Here is a 17,738-nt window from a genome sequence, read left to right on the forward strand (position 1 = left end):
GGGACATAACCAGAACAGCTGACCCAGACTGGCCAAAGTGATATCCCATACCATGTGGTGTCGTGCTCTGCAACAAAAGCTGAGAATATTGGCTAGAGGTTGGGGGAGAGGGGCACTGATCAGGATCTGGTTGGGCATCAATTAGGGTGGTGGCCAATTCGATTGTGCATCACTTGCTTTGTATATTATTTTATCATTATCATTATTATTAATATTAGCAATATTTTCCCTTCCTTTTCTGTCCTCCTAAACCGCCTTTATCTCAACCCAAAGTTTTTTACCTTTTTTTTTTCTCATTCTCTCCCTCACCCCACTGAATGAGGTAACAGCTCTACGGTGCTTAGCTGCCTGCTGGGTTAAACCACAACATTTTCTTAACAGCATTATCTCTTGGTACACAGACTTTATGAGTATGTAGTCTAACAAGATTTCACAACAGATGAGAAAGTTACAGTTCACATCCGTTTCACATCCATTTGAAAAATTATTATCTTAGTGTTCAATGGAAAAATGGTGGCAAATATTACCTAAGTGACTTTTTGGAACTGTTAAACTTTTACTGTTTGCCAAACAGAATGGCCAGGGACCTAACTTTCTGTTCTGGATTCTCTTTCAGGTCCAAGGCAGTAAAATACTGTACTGAAATATTGTGTTTTAATTGTAATTTTTATTTGACATAAATATTTTCTCAAATCTAAACTGTTATCTAAATAGTTCAATAAAATTACCATGTAGATACACTTTCACTTCTCTCTTTATGGGCCATATTATGATCTCCATATTCATGTCAGAAAGCATCGGTTATTTTCATGAGCAGTTTCTATGCAATTAAGTGTTTAGAGTCTGGACATAGAAGAGGGATTCAATAACTAAGGTTTCCTCAGCTGCTCATCTAGAACTCCATTTGACTGCCTTTATCCGTACAGTCTTGTGACATTTTTCTATATTGCAGACAATTTGTTCTCAAGAAACTTTAGATTTTATAGTGCTGTCTCTGATAATTCTAAAACAAATTCAATAGATTGCAGATAGTCACTCTGCACTTGAAGCAAGTATGAACAAGAAAGAATTGAAAAATTGCTTTTACTGTGTAACTGGCATGAGATAGCTGTTTCATGAGTTGTTAGAGCCACTGAGCAGAGTTCAACTCTGATTGTATGTTCAGAAGGGTCAGGTCAGGTGCACTCGCCAGAGCTGACTGTGACTCTGCATGTTTTGTGTCCCTGTTCTGGAAATCCTTCTAATGTGAGTAATGTGTCTAATAAATTTTATCAATCTTTTTAATAATTCACAAAGTTTCTGATACATTAACTTTAAGCTGTCATCTCTTGCCCATCGACAGCCCACTAGATCATTTAATTTTTTATTTTTTTTTTTTGTAATTTAGGTCTTAGAAGAGCAACTCATAATGAATTAAGAGCCAGGAGTGTCAAACCCTTGCAGTTTCTTACAATAAACTTGAGAGATGTAACTATCACGGAACTGCAAACATCAAGATCCCCTTTCTGTCAGCCTTGTACTTTCTCAGACTGTGAGTGTTGCAGCTACTTCTGCCAATTTGGGGTTCATTTCCCTATGTGATGGAATTGTTTTGTTTACACAAAAACTGTTCTGTGAACTTTTTATTTTCCTTGTCTTCTAATATCTTTTCCTTGCATCTTACTGAATATATAATTTATATTAGTTTATTCTGAAGAGCTCAGCAGCTTATGTGCAAATTAAACTATAATGCTATTCTTTTAGAAACCCATGCTAGAGGGAACTGTAGTCTGCTAATGAGTACTGAGGGATCATTTGTAGACTCCCAAGAAATTCAGAGCAGTTCAAACTTGTGAGCATAATCTTCATAAAATGTTATGAGCTGTTGCATGTATTAGGGCAAATTAATACCTAAAATAACCATTTAAAAATCGCTGTAATTAGTCTAGGGATGGATATAGTCATGATGTAGGTGATTCCCACTTATAAATCAACAACAACAAAAACAACAACAACAACAACAAAATAATAATAATAAAGCAATTTGTTTCAATATCATTTAATTAAATATGCAAATATACATAAATATGCAAAGCAGAGTGGAACTAGGGTCTTTTTTTTTTTTTCTCCTTAGCACATGGCTTAGTATACATAACTCCAATAGATGCAATAACATATATAGTTCTTTACATTTTTGCATTTATATAACTTTTTTTTGTTTGCAATTAAAAAGTTCTGTTCTTAAGAACCTTTTTATTATTATTTTATTTTAAATAGTTTTATTTATTTTAATTTATTTTTTTCTTAAGCTCATTTTGTCAAAACTTCACTAAAAAAAATATTTTTCAGATCCAACATGTACTGTTGTTAAACAAAAATGGAAAGAGGGCACCCATCAGGAACACAAGAGAGGTAGACCAATTTTCCCTGCTGTATTATAAGACAAAATAATCTTCCATAAATGCTTACAGTGAATTGTTCTCTTTCAATCTCACTAACTGGAACTTTAATTTACAAATATCTTGAATTACTTTCAGGGAACAGACAGACATTATAACCACATGATTAGGGCACCAAGATACATAGAAGTTCAAGTCCCTTCTCAACCTACTACAGCACTACCATTTTGCCCTCTAAGGTCTATTCACTCAGCCTAGCCATGTGTGACAGACCTCTGAGCAATGCAATACTTAGAGCTGGAACTGCTTGAGTGGATCCTGAAAATGAGAATCCTGAACTCTACTAAAATAGCCTTCAAAGGCTATGTTCAGTTTCCTAAGTAGAGGCATCTAGTGTTTGAGATTCCTTGGGGATGTGAAACATCCACAGAGAGTCACAGAAAATATAAAGCAATTATTTACTGGTTTTCACAGACAACACAGAGTTAAAATTTAGCAAGCTATTAGCCTTTTAGCAACCTATTAGACTATAAGCTGTGTGTTCATTATGCCTGCTAAGGTTTCTGAAGAGTTGATCAGATGTTGACAAGTTGACATTTTCCACCTTCTCTGTTGACAGTAATGGCAGTGTTTTACAACTGGGCTAACTCCTGTCCCCACCTCACCCCCTTTCTTTTTTTTTTTTTTTTGGTTTCACCTTTAGGATTTTATACCTTCATACATTGGATAAGGTTTACATGGCTTGTTTTTAAATGAATTTTACTGAGGTACAATTAGACTGGAATTTCAGCAGGCAGACATGTTGGCCATACAAGGAGTTTCTTGATAAATTTAACCACAAAAAGAGAGCATGCAAGTGGTAAAATCAAGGACAGGTGATGAGGGAGAAGCGTAAGATTATTGGTTAGGTATTTAGGGAAAAATTTAGTACTAAATTCACCTGAAGCTATGATGATTGAAGGACAAGAATGTTAAAAAGACCATATGCTAGCTGCAAAAGGTAGTCCAGGAAATGTAGGCAATATAATGAAGACAGTATACTGTCAAATACTTTACACTACCTCTCCTCACCCTCTTTTTTTTTTTTTTTCTTTTTTTTTTGGTCTTCGCATGCGAGTTATATGCTTGTCATGCAGAAGATTGAGAGCAAAGTCGCAGTTCTCCCTTAATCGCCTGGCACACAGTTTCTGGGTTTTCCTTATACCCCTAGTTGATCTAACTTCCCTTTTATCCATTAACTGCCTCTGTAGACTTTGCTCCCACTTACTGTTAAGCAGGTGTCCAGGCAGACACTGTAGACAGACAGGAGACTGGTGCTCCCTAATCAGCAGTGAGCAGAAGACCAACAATGAAGACCTTTTTTAAACAAGAATCTGCCTGTGACAAAAGAGTTAACAAAAACGTTTAGCTGTGGCAGACCACAGAAGCTGTAACGAGTAACTGAAAGCTCATTTTTTAATGAAAACAACAACAACAACAACAACAAAAAAGTAATAGACAAATAAGCAAACAAGTTCCACAGAAAGCTTGGGACAGGGATGGATGGGGGAATGAATGGAAGAAGTATAAACGCTGTGGACAAAATAAACAAAAGAATAATGCACATCATAAGAAAACTTTCTCTAAGTAAGTAAATACACTATCAGATGACAAATAAATATCTGAGAACCATCAGAAAAACAAACAAACAAAAACACTCAGCCCCCACTATACCATCTGCTAAAAATCAGGAGGATAACAATAAGAAAAGGCTGCTCCAAACCCAGACACAACTTTTCCTGCAACCAAATACCTGCAAAAGTTGTGTGTTCTTTCACTATTTTGTTTAGGTTAAGAGAAAGATTGTTTGTTTTAAATACTTCAAACTTCGACTTTCTCTAGGATTGCTCCTTTAACAGATCTGTAAATAAGAATTGATATAATCTCTGTTCTTTGCTTCAAAGCATATTTCTTCTGTAGGTAGCATGCATGGTATCTACATTCTTGTGTCAAACACCTATTTTTTCATATTTATCTGTGATAAATAATTTTTCAATGCACTTTTTGACATTGGTTAGGCTCCTTTTGTAATGATTTTGTTTTGATCTTCTGAATTCAGTATCAGTCATTCCAGACCAACTGGCTACAAGAACAGTGCTGACAATGCAAGCTGTCTTATACAGTTGGTCAACACTGAACGAAGAATCACACTGGGATTTGCACATACACAAAAACATAAGCCAAAATGTCAATAGTCAATTGTTTGAGGATAGGTCTTGTAGGCAAACTATCCCTGAGGTTTCCTTATTTTCACATTTAAGGGCTGTCTAGTCTCTTCAAATAAAGTCTGTGGTGGATATAAAGTTGAACTTTGTGTCAGCCATTTCATTAAAGAGCTGCAACTTTATCTACAGAAGTTTTGGAGACAAATTTGAAATTGGAAGACCTACAGTTTTGGCAGTCATAACTCTTGCACTCAAAACTCACCTTTTGTATATTCATATACATGTATATAAGGATGTTTATAGGTATGCATATATAGATGCATACTTATATGCATCTACATATAAACCACATAGATATATATGTATGAGTATCTAAATGTATATAAACATACTTATATACAGTTATATTTAAATATACAGATACACCTTCATCCTTGTCTTTCAAACATTGCAATCACAATATCAGGTACAGTCCAGGTAGGTGGCACTTCTTCCATATAACATAGCATATTAACTAAACTGCTGATAAAATCGACTATGAAAAATGTTTGCATGGGAGTGGGTGTCTGATGGAAAGCTCAGTGATAATTTAATATGAAGAACAAATAACAATAGAAAAATGTAAAGTGGAAAGGCTAAAATACATATTGAAGCTGAAATTTTTCCTCTGTTTCAGGATAATTGAAGAGATCTTGCTAAGGAGAAGAATTTTAATCACTTTTATCTACTTTGAAGTTTCTTATACTCAATGAAAAATGTCAGTAAATGAGAAGTGGAAGCAAGATACTTTCAATAATTTACCATCAGTTCTGGCTAACAGGGGAGGTCCCGGTTAACTAGAGGTTGGCAGATGTGATCCCAGTCTACAAGAAGGGCAGAAAAGAGGATTCAGGAAAATACAGGCCTATCAGTCTGCCTTTGGTACCAGGGAAGTTTATGGAGGAAACCCTCTTGAATGTCACCACAAGGCACATCAAAGACAACTAGGTGATCAGATCCAGACAGCATGGGTTTAAGAAGGTCAGGTCCTGCCTAACTAACCTGATCGTCTATGATAGGACGACCTGATTAGTAGATGAGAGAAAGGTTGTGGGTGTTGTCTACCTGGATTTTAATAAAGTGTTTGACACTGTTTCCCACAGTATTCTCACAGAGAACCCAGCTGCCCATGACTTGGACAGGTGTACAGATGTTCTGGGTGAAGAATGGACTAGATAGCCAGGCTCAAAGTGTCATAGTGAATGGAGTTCAATCCAGCTGGTGGGTGATCACCAGTGAGCCAGTACTTGGGCTAGACTGTTTATTTTTGTCAACACCTTTGGTGAGGAGATACAGTGCACTCTCAGTAAGTTTATGGGTAATACCAACCCAGGCAGAACTGTGAATCTGCTTGAGGGTAGGAAGGTTTTGCAGAGAGATCTGTATAGATTTGGCAAGATCAGTGGATCAAGTCCAGTTGCATGACATTCAGCAATGCTAAGTGTTACATTCTGCCCTTGGATCATAACAACCACATGCAGTGGTATAGGCTTGCTGAAGAACAGAAAGAAAGCTGCCCATCAGAAAAGGACCAGGGGGATGCTGGTCGACAGCCAACTGGACATGAGCCAGCAGTGTGCCCAGGTAACCAAGAAGGCCAGTCTGGCCATTCTGGTCTGCATTAGGAGACACTCAGGAGGACAATAAGGATGTTGTGAGGCTGTGCAGGGACAAAATTAGAAAGGCCAAAGCTCATCTGGAGCTCAATCTGGCTACTGCCGTTAAAGATAACAAAAAACATTTTTATAAATACATCAACACAAAAAGGAGGACTAAGGAGAATCTCCATCCTTTACTGGATGCGGAGGGAAACTTACTTACAAGAGATGAAGAAAAGGCTGAGGTGCTTAATGCCTTCCTTGCTGCTGTCATTAGCAGCAAGAGCAGTTGTTCTCTGGATACCCAGTACCCTGAGCTGGTAGAAGGGGATGGGAAAAAGAATGTGGCCCTCATAACACATGATGAAATGGTTGGCAACCTGCTACAGCACCTGGATGTACACAAGTCAATGGGGCTGGATGGAATCCACCCAAGGATACTGAGAGAACTGGCAGAGGAGCTGGCCAAGCCACTTACCATCATTTATCAACAGTCCTGGCTATCGGGGGAGGTCCCAGTTGACTGGCGGCTAGCAAACGTAATGCCCATCTACAAGAAGGGCCAGAGGGTAGACCCGGGGAAATATAGGCCTGTTAGTTTGACCTCAGTGCCAGGGAAGCTCATGGAGCAGGCCCAGTCAGCATGGGTTTATGGAAGGCAGGTCCTGCTTCATGAACCTGATCTCTTTCTATGACCAAGTGACGCGCTGGGTGGATGAGGGAAAGGCTGTGGATGTGGTCTATCTTGACTTCAGCAAGGCCTTTGACACCGTTTCCCACAGCATTCTCCTCAAGAAACTGGATGCTCTTGGCTTGGACTGGCACACGCTTCGTTGGGTTAGAAACTGGCTGGATAGCCGGGCCCAAAGAGTCACGGTAAATGGAGTCAAGTCCAGTTGGAGGCCAGTCACTAGTGGCATCCCCCAGGGCTCAGTACTGGGGCCGGTCCTCTTTAATATCTTTATCGATGATGTGGATGAGGGGATCAAGCACACCCTCAGTAAGTTTGCAGATGACACCAAGTTAGGTGCGTGTGTCGATCTGCTCAAGGGTAGGAAGGCTCTGCAGGAGGATCTGGATAGGCTGCACCAATGGGCTGAGGTCAACTGCATGAAGTTCAACAAGGCCAAATGCCGGGTCCTGCACCTGGGGCGCAATAACCCAAAGCAGAGCTACAGGCTGGGAGATGAGTGGTTGGAGAGCTGCCAGGCAGAGAAGGACCTGGGAGTGATGGTGGACAGTCGGCTGAATATGAGCCAGCAGTGTGCTCAGGTGGCCAAGAAGGCCAACGGCATCCTGGCTTGCATAAGAAACAGTGTGACCAGCAGGGCTAGGGAGGTGATCGTCCCCCTGTACTCGGCTCTGGTGAGGCCGCACCTCGAGTACTGTGTTCAGTTTTAGGCCCCTCGCTACAAGAAGGATATCAAGGTGCTTGAGCGGGTCCAGAGAAGAGCAACAAAGCTGGTGAGGGGTCTGGAGAACAAATCTTACGAAGAGCAGCTGAGGGAGCTGGGCTTGTTCAGCCTGGAGAAGAAGAGGCTCAGGGGTGACCTTATTGCTCTCTATAAATACCTTAAAGGAGGCTGTAGCAAGGTGGGGGTTGGTCTATTCTCCCATGTACCTGGTGACAGGACGATGGGGAATGGGCTAACGTTGCACAGGACAGTGCAGGACTAACATCAGCAGATAGTGCAAGACTAACATCAGCAGGAATATATATTGCCCTCATTGCGGAACCATGCCTCCAGTGGGAACTCTACTTTTCTTGGTATTCATTCAGGGCTGCCTCCCCATCAGCAGAGTGGCTTTGCTGCAGCACACACTCGCTCTTGGTTTCTTCAGTGAGGTAGATGCACAAGCAGTTGGCTTGAAAATTGAGTGGAAATTAACAAGTGGGATGGCTTTCTCCTTTTCTAAATGAGGTCATCTTATCTGAGGTCATCTTATTTATGGGTATTTGTACAGAAGAAAAGGGAAGGCAGAAGGTTAGGACAGATTTTCCCTTCAAAATAATGCCTGAGTGTATTTCACTGATTTCCTCCCTTTCCATTGTTTGGCTAAGAGTTAGGAAAATCTGAAGAGGAATTATGGTCTTATGTGTGCTGAGGAGAAAAATGTGTTTTTAATTAATTCCTTTTAGATGTACTGACCCTCATTTTATGGAAGCACAAATTGAAACTTTCATTTCACTTGCTACAAGATGTGGGAAGAAGCCAGCTATACCAACATCACAGCTGTTCACTTTTCTTTTTTTTTTCCAACTGGCCTCACACCCAAAGCCATCTTTTTCAATGTTAGCCAGCCAGAATAACACTGAGCAACTGTAGGTTTGGTGAAGATTTAGTGTGGTACTGAGATAGACTGGACCTCTTATGGATTTTGAAAATTTTGCTCTGAAAAGGGAGAGAACAGGCAGTGATATACATAATGATACAACATGGTCTACATGGCTACAGCTTTTTAAACACAAAATTGTAAGCAGTTTATGAACAACTTGAATAATTGCATTTCTTTACCAGAACCTTATCGGTTCTGGTAATTAACCTCATTCTTAATTGGGATTAGCAAAGGGTCCAGTGAAGTATTCACATGCTCTTTGCTACTTCCTTTCATTTACACCAGTTAAGAATATCACCCAAAAGTTTATGCAATTCTATCTTTCAGTGTTACACTGATCATATTCACTTTATATTCTGGATTTTTAATAAGGAGAATGAAAATGAATTGCTTTAGGAATTTTTAATTAAAATATTCTATTTAACTTTTGAAGTGTTAAATGATAAAGGAAATCTTATTAAAATATTTTAACAAATATTATTTTAATATCATTTTCTTCTGAAAATAGAATTTTTAGCCCAAGGTCCAAATAAGTTCTACAGGATACTTTTCATTGCTTCTTTCTGATTTCAGATCATCTGCCAAGCCTTACCAGATAGATCCCCAAGCTCAGAGTCTATTTATTTGGAGCTCACTCACTCCAGGTTGTCTGCTCCATGAGCTACACTGGAAACTGACCTGAATACTCCATTATACTGCATTGCATTTACCTGTGTTGTTGAAACAATGGCAATTATATTCAATAAGTTTTATAGATAAACAAAGCAAACCACTTTCATGATGAAAATAATGTTTTATTCGTAAGAGGAAGGAATAGATATAAAACCCAGAACCGTCAAAATCCCTCACTTTGCACAAGAATATTTTATGATGTTTTTTTGAAAACAAACAAACAAACAAACAAAAAACAGTTAAACATTCTGTTAAAATAATTTAGCTCTAACTGAAAATCAGTGTTTTTAAAACTCTTTTTCATTACTACAAAATTTAAATTACAAGGCAGATTTGGCTTTATTTTATACTACTGCTTTCTTAATATCTTACTCTCCTCTAGGTAATTTTAAAGCTTAACTTAAAAACTTCAGTATTAAAGCTGATGACAATCCAGCAAAATTCCACTGATGGACAGTATTTTTTGTAACATTTGTTTTATGCTCATTGCTGCCAGCTACAGCTAAAGAGAAAATAAATAGTTCAGGGTGGCAAATTTCTGCAAAGGGAGAGACTAGTACAGACTTCTAAAGGTATTTCAGAATAGCAAGGCGAAAATGATTTCATTTTAGCTCTGTTAAGTATAAGTAAAGCATTTTCATTTACCTATATAAACTCAAGTGCATTCATATATTTATTAATTACAACTGGTATTCCTTACTTTTCAGTGCAAGTTTTAATTTCCATAGATTCCAAAAGAATCTTCTAGCTGTTTATGTACCCCCACAATACAACCTATATGTATCTGAAATAGAATCAGTACTCATAAGAATTACCTTACTCAAAGATGTTTAAATAAATCAAGAGTAAAGTATTCCCCAATTATTTAAAAAATAATTTATTTCAATTTTATTTAAGGATGATTCTTTTTTCTGTTTTCTTCTTGAAAGTATTAGACAAAATAAAAAATAAAAATTTATATTTTATATAGACTTTCAAGAATTAATCTTTGTTTTTCATTAGAAGTAACATATAGTAACTTATTCAATTGATTTACTTTTTTTTTTTTTTAATTATTTTCATTTTGATGCTTGTTTTATTCTTACTACTAGTTTCCCAGGAATATATTAGTTTTGACAAGAAAACTTCCTAGGCAATAAATAAATAAATAAACAAAAGTCCGGTAATCTCTCTATAATTCTCTATTGAAAAGCATATATAAGCAGTTTATTGTGGTTCACTGGGGTCTTTTTGCCAGTTTTGCTCTTTTAAGCAGCTCAAAGGAAACTGCAGACTAAACTAATATCAACTTTTTAATTCTTGCTTGTGAGACACTTTTCTATCCCTGCAAAGACATTTTGTTCCACATAATGTAAGTAAAACTGGAAGAGTTAACTTCCACAGCATTGAGAGACTTTAATTGTATTAGCTGCTGACAGGAGGATAATATTTTTAAGTAACATAAAATCAGTTCAGCGATTGACAGAGCACACATACAATAAAGTCAATGTAAGAAAAATTCAAAGTAGAGGAAGACATTCAAGCAAGCTGAGAGGAATTATTTTTTTTTCTGAATAATCATGAAAAATATAGGCAACCAGATGGCTAAAATGCAAATATACAGAAAAATAAATAAATAAATAAATACACACACACAAATTTTAATCTCTTTCTTCTTTGCATTTACAGTTGTGGAGTCTTAAGTCCCCATGAGAAAAGGAGTATAAATATTTTAGTTGATGTCAGTTTATTTCTCTTCATCTTCATATGACATAACAGGTACTCTTATGGGCAATAATTTGTAATCTTTGTTAAGAAGTAGATTGAGTTTCGATATGATTCTGAAATATATGCATTGTTCTTCTAGCATATCAGACCCCTAAAATATGGGGTTACCACGTCTCAAACATGCTGTGTAGAGATAATTCTGATTTTCTTGTTTGCCATCTCTTTTTTGAGCCTCAAAAATTGAAATCTGGAAAGATATTTTTTTTTTAAATAAAACAAAACTAGAAAGTCACTGTGATCGCAAATCATAAATAAAATCTGAAGTGTTGCCAGAATAATGCAAACTGTGAGTTGAAAATTCTGATTTAAAGCAATAAAGGGACATAAAAATGACATATTCTGTCATTTTTAATCAAGAAAAGCTGCATCCTGGAACTGGATGTTTAAGAAGGTTTCCCTGGTCATTATTGTACACTAATCCAAAGGCTATTTACAGTCTGCCTCTGCTCAATAAAATGCTGAAAGTGCATTTTCTATGCATAGCACTGAAGTTTACATTCAGGATCATCAGCTCAGCAGGCTGAGGGTGGTGTGGAATGGAACATCGTAGAAATGGAGATTAATCTATGTTTTTCCTTGGTTTATACTGCTTGCTATATGCACTTCTGTAAACAGACCAGGGGTGAATTCATACCTGTGCAGGTAATTTCCCAATGTAATATTTAAGGAGGGTTTTGTTAGGCGAACACTTTCACTTACTGAGGATAATATGATTTGTGTATCTCCCTTGTCTATCTTTCAGCCTCATTTACTATGTATGTATGTAACAGACTATGTTATTCATTGACACAGTAAAATGGAATATGGAGATTGAACTCATAACAAGAGCTTAAGAGTTTAGTTTAGTTTAGTGCAGCTCTGTGAGAAGATACAGACTCAAGCCATCAAAGCTGTGTGGTTGGTTGGATGACTGCTGAAGTCCATACCAATTCATAGGATTTAAAGCAGCTTTTCAGCTTCCAGTTTTGAATCCAGCTAAAATAAGCCCACAGTCCAGTGGAGACAAAAGGGAAAAGAGAATAGGCTTCAAGCATGGAAGGTATTTTCAACAGGTTTAAATAACCAGCTGAATAGGAGATAGTCTGCGCAAGCTAGCAGTTGGTTTGTGTGACAATGCAGATGATTCCTTGACTAAAGGAATGGGGAAATCTCTAACACTACTATCTGAGGGACTCTAACCCTGAGGAATTCATGAAACGTGAAATTTCAAGAAACTAGTCCATTTATACACCTCCCACATGTCCTCTATCAGGTAAATCATACTTCTACCAGTTTGGTTGCATTTGGAAACAGCAAGTATGGTTAGAAACTGTAAAAAATACCTGTGCCATTCTCATAAATTAATATAAACAATTTGGTAAAGAGTAAACAACAGGTATTAGTAGTTTACCTTAAGTCACTGGAACTTTGTTAACTTCTTTTTTGTAATTTAAGCAGTTTCAATAAAACTTTTTTTTTTTTTTTTTTTTTTTTTTTTTTTTTTTTTTAATAGAGATCTTGCTTGTCTGACACTTCATGGCCATGAATGGAGAACTGGGATTAAAATGGCTTCTACACTGAGTTAACCTTAAAACAAATGGGAACATTTCAACTAATTGATTTAGGGCTGCCAATAACTCTCTGTAGTCCATTCTATTTTTGGAATTATATGTTTGTATAAGACCTTTTCCAGCACGAATTTTGTTTTGACTTTATCCTTCTTGATCCTTCCACACACTATATTGATTAACATGGCTTTTTCAGACTCTGCTTTGCACTGCTGTTTTTATGCATCTTGTTACCTTAGCATATACATTCAACAGTATTTTAAACTAATTCGTTTCCTGAATTTTATCTTGCATCCAAAAAGTTATCATATACACTATGATCAGTTTTGGCACACTAACTAGAAATAAATAACTGACACATAAAAACATTTTTATTTCTTAAGTATCTCATTTCCTTATTTATCATGTTATTTTAAGGTATTTACAGAAGTCTTGATTTTTTTCAGACATTTTCTTGGTTCATAGAGCTTAGCATCTTTGAAATAATGGAAAGTTATTTGACTTCAAATAACTCCAAAATAAATAACTCCAAATAAAATTGAACAAAACTTTTTATTATATAGAAAGATAGTTACAAATGTCTTAGGAAACATTTTTTGGGTGTGTGCTATTGAAAATTGTTGCTATCTTGATTATGATTCATCATATAAAATCCTACTGTTCCTACTTTGTTGACATGTTCTTGTTGACATGTAGACAGGGCATCTAATGCCACTATGTATTATCTTGATAATTTTGCTGAGGCAAAAAGATAGTGCCATGCCGACACACACAGCCAGCAGCCAAGATTTAAGTGATTTGATAGAGTTTCTAGAGGTGGAAGCAGTCTACTTTTTCAGTACAGCATGTAACTGCAGTAACATGGAGGAGGAGATATTGTAGTAACAATGCAGTTATGCTTATGCTTAAAGTAGTTGCATATATACATATGCATATATATATATAGTAGAATATTCTATATATTTTGGATAGAATAAAACAAAGTATGAGTGTTAACTTAGTGTTAACTTACACTTTAGCACATGTGAAGGGACCATTTGTTTTATTCCTTGATTATTTTTTCTCATCTTAAAGAAGGTCATTACATTAATTTCACTGTATCATTTCCCATAGGATCTGTTTATAGTGTGGCTCTTGCATATATCTTTGGTAGGTTGCTTTCCTTCTTTTTTTTTTTTTTTTCTTTCTTATTTATTATCAGAGGCTGTTTGTTGTTGTTTTGTTGTTGTTGTTGTTGTTGTTTTTCTGCAATTTTATTTAATCCTGTTTAATTTCTGTGAATAAACTGATAATATACTCTGTATGAACACAATACAAGCAGTAGTGTAACTATCCAGAATCCTCATATGTTACTCATCTTTTTTGTAACAGAACCATTCACTGCTAGTAGGAGGGCAACCTTCTATGCATGTCTGGTGCCCTGGAAAAAAACTTCTACTTTTTTTAGCTTCTCTCTTACATTTTCAAATACAAATTCAAAATTATTTTTTTTTCTTTCCTATATTCATATTTTCATTACCCTGACTTGTGACACTGGACACTCTCATTCTCGTAGTACATCAGGAAAGCTGTGATTTTTTTTGTTGTTTTGTTTTATTGTGTCTGTTATTCCTATTATTGTTATTATTTTAAAATTTGGATTATTTCTATGAAGAACAAGGAAGGAAAATAAATGTTTACTGTAAAAAATTTAAATTCAACTACTAGAGACTTTTCTAACAGATGTTCTGCTATAGCTGGAATTTTGATTAACTACTCTCTTTTGTTAGTTCATCTGCCTCCATATTTCAGAAAAATCATTTGCAAGGTTCTATTGACTCTCCTCACAGTGATGGTGAACACTCTGTCCATGAGAAAATTATTCTCTGCTTGATTTTCAGCTCTGTTTTTGTTTATCCCTCAGAAGCAAGCTCCAAACACTTGTTGGAGCATGTGGCAGACAGCTAATGACTCATAATGATAGACTCGTAAACAAGCTAATGTATGCTAGGGAGGGGTTTCTTCTTCTAGAATACCCTACCAGAGGCATGCCCTTCCTCATCTTTTTTTTCTTTGTTGGTGTTATGTTCAAAGTGAAGGAAAGATACTTTCAGAGATACTTGGTTTTTGAACCATGTCCCTCAATTTTAAATGAACATGATACCTGACATATTTGATCAAGAAAACAAAACTGTGCTTGTGAGGTATGAAGCCTCCCCTCCATCTGGAGTTTTGGTTGGTGGTAGAATAAACCAGCAGGAAAAATGGATCTTAGCCCTGCACAGGCAGATCTGTGACAACCACAGACACTCTTTGGATCTCTTTTAGACAGAATAGTATAGCTGCCAGAATACCACACGGCTGTTGCACAAATATATATAATAGAACAATCTACAAATATAACATCCTACTATTTCATGGACTTATAGATGCACTGAACCACCACTGTTCTGAATAGTGAATGGAAGTACTGTTGAATATGTTTACTTTCTATGTACTGACTATATTATTATATATCATGCAGGACTAATTAGGTTGTGGCTCAGCACCAGACAGAAAAGATGCCTATTTGCTTTGTAGTGCTGGCTGCAATCTGGAGTCCTTGGTGATTCTTGTGAGGAAATACTGCGCCTCCCTAAGGCATGCTTGCTTTTGTACAAGCTGGATGGCCACTGGAAAGCAGAACTACAGGAAAAAGCGTGCCTGGCACAGGTAGAGTGTGATTAACTCTGTTGACTCACAGTCAACTCTGGTGATTAAGGGAGATGTGTTTCCCCTTATTTTAATCTGTCTCCACTGTAGAATTTATTGTTTTGTCTTTTAAAACTTACTTTTTTCCTTTGTTTTTGTGTTATAGTAAAATGTAAGTTTAGATACAGAGAACATGATTTTGTTAGTTGTAGTGTGCTCACTTTAATAACTAGTTGCAGGCATCTCCACCTCAAAGCTGTGGCATATTTGGAGTCCTCTCAGAGAAAATTGTATGCGTACTGAGAGCAGGGAAGTTTTTAATCAGTGATATAAGAACTTTTTTTTCTTTTTTCTTTTTTTTTTTTTTTGTGATAAGGAAAAGCATTAGATACTGATAACTGGATCGATGGGTTTTCTTGGCATGTTGTTTCCTTCAGTAGTGCTAATATCAGTAGCTGTCATTCAGAGGAACAGATAAAAGTTTGAAGATGGCAAATAAAACCCTCACTAAATTAATAACATTGAGACTTAACATCAAGAAACACAAATTCATGAGATTTGAGGTGAATAAACTTCCATGATCATACAATAGTATAATGTAAGAAAAGACCTAAATGGCACAAAGCATTAATAGAACTGTGTCCAGAGTCCCTTTTATCTCTTTGAACAAGAGACATTGGAGGTATTGTACAACACATGGCCAGCTTTCCAATTCTTTTTATGTGTAGTATACAAGGGAGAGCCAGATGCTTTATCATGTTCTTTTGCTGAGAGCCAAAGCTTTAGAAAATTAAGAATTCAATGTCATGAAAATAACCTTTGAGCTACTTTTTTTTTTTTTTTTTTTTTTCCTGAATAGATCCTGCCTAAAAAGTATCCATTCTGGCTTCCTTCATTGGTGTTCTGACTGCCAATAAAAGATGCTGAACTTCCTAGAAAAAGCCTTGAAAGTCAAAATTTGCTAAGCTAGTGACAAAACAGTTTGGAGGAATAAGAAAATTGAATCAGGGTGACAGACAGGGGAAAGAAAGGATGCAGCTTCTGGCTAAGCATGAAGGGAAATTAAGTTCATTGGAGATGAATTTGAAAGTCAGTAGAGGAAGAGGAAACTACTGTGCAAAGTGCTGTTCCTGAGAAGGAATGTGTGGGCAGGAACTAAAAGCAGCAGAAACAGGAGATGAATATCCTGAAACCTCCACCCAAATTATGATCCAAACAAAGACCGTAAGAAAAATAGATAGCTCAATATATAACAGCACCTTCAGAGGCAAGCAAAGGGAACAAAATATCTGGAGGCCACAAGCTGGGAGGGAACAAGACAGAATGTGGTTGGTGTTGGGTATGCAATGACGGTTTTAGAGATATCAAGAAAGAATATGGAGAGGAAGGAGAGGGACATGGGAATAATATCCTGGGGGGTAATTGAAGTAATAAGATGTGTGCAGATGATACAATGAAGTGGGAAAGGAAGGAGCATTACAATTGTGACATGTCACTGGAAGAGTGGAAAAGATGACAAGCATGTTTTTTTGAAGTGGAAATGTGTGTACATGGGTAGGGAAGGGAATTAAACTGGAAAAATAAGAAAACAAAGCTAGAAACAGTCCAACATGGCAGGGGAAGCAATCAAATGCAGCTGCAACAAAAGAGTAAACCTAAGGATATAATGCCGAAAAGGGTTTTGGTGAACAGCAGGTGGTATGGGATGGGAAACCAAATGAAGTATGTGAAAAGTGCTTTAGTAGCACAGCCATAGTGCTTTACCAGACAAGCTTGCACTGTTTGCACTATCTCAACCCACCATGGATGGGGAAGAAGATGACAAGTTAAGTTGGAAAACAGAAACACTCAAAGGAGTACCTGACCATGCTCCTAGGGAGTGCCCTGCTGCTCTCGCCAGTTCCCACTGTCCGGATCCACACAACTCAGGAGGCCAGCAAAACCCATTCTGCCATCACTGTCACCAGTATTAGTCTCACAAGACATTTCATGGCCTTTTAATTAGAATAGCCAATGCAGACGCCAATAAGTACTGTATGATTTTTTTCTGCCAGTGATGGACAGATTTTTTCTTCTAGTGTCAGTGTGCATTTATAAAGAAATATTAAGCCTCTGTCTACTTGTTTTTATTTACTGAGAAAAATGATGTGCTTTAAAGAGACAATTTCAAACACCACACATTTGAACTCCCATCTGCGTTTTGAAGCAGGTATTTGCAACCCTCACTCTCCCACATTCCCTACCTCTGTCACTTTCTGCTCCATTATATTAACATTTTAACAATGTACTTTGATGTTTAAAAAATGCAGCTTTCATGCTGCTCTTTAATTTACACAGAGCAGACAGGGACATGGTTTTGCACAATGTTTTGCACCATTAAGCTAAACATACAATATTAAATAAATATAAAAGCAGAGAAAAAAAAAATAGAGCTGTCTAGCTATTCAAATTCTGCCTGCTATTACACTGAAAAACTTAATACCATCTCTTAGGAAACAGCCCCACCATTTTCTATTCATGAGATAG

At 36.8% G+C, this 17,738-nt stretch overlaps 1 long non-coding RNA gene across 1 annotated transcript; it reads left to right on the forward strand.

The window, feature by feature from the left end:
* The first annotated feature begins 1,162 nt into the window (after positions 1 to 1,162).
* On the forward strand, positions 1,163 to 7,137 carry LOC137850305 (uncharacterized). The gene is made up of 4 exons (XR_011092455.1): positions 1,163 to 1,245; positions 1,388 to 1,531; positions 2,329 to 2,391; positions 5,259 to 7,137. It is a non-coding gene; the product is annotated as an uncharacterized lncRNA (long non-coding RNA).
* The last annotated feature ends 10,601 nt before the right edge of the window (positions 7,138 to 17,738 follow it).

The sequence above is a fragment of the Anas acuta genome, chromosome 1 (assembly GCF_963932015.1).
Source record: "Anas acuta chromosome 1, bAnaAcu1.1, whole genome shotgun sequence".
NCBI classification, from domain to species: Eukaryota; Metazoa; Chordata; class Aves; order Anseriformes; family Anatidae; genus Anas; species Anas acuta.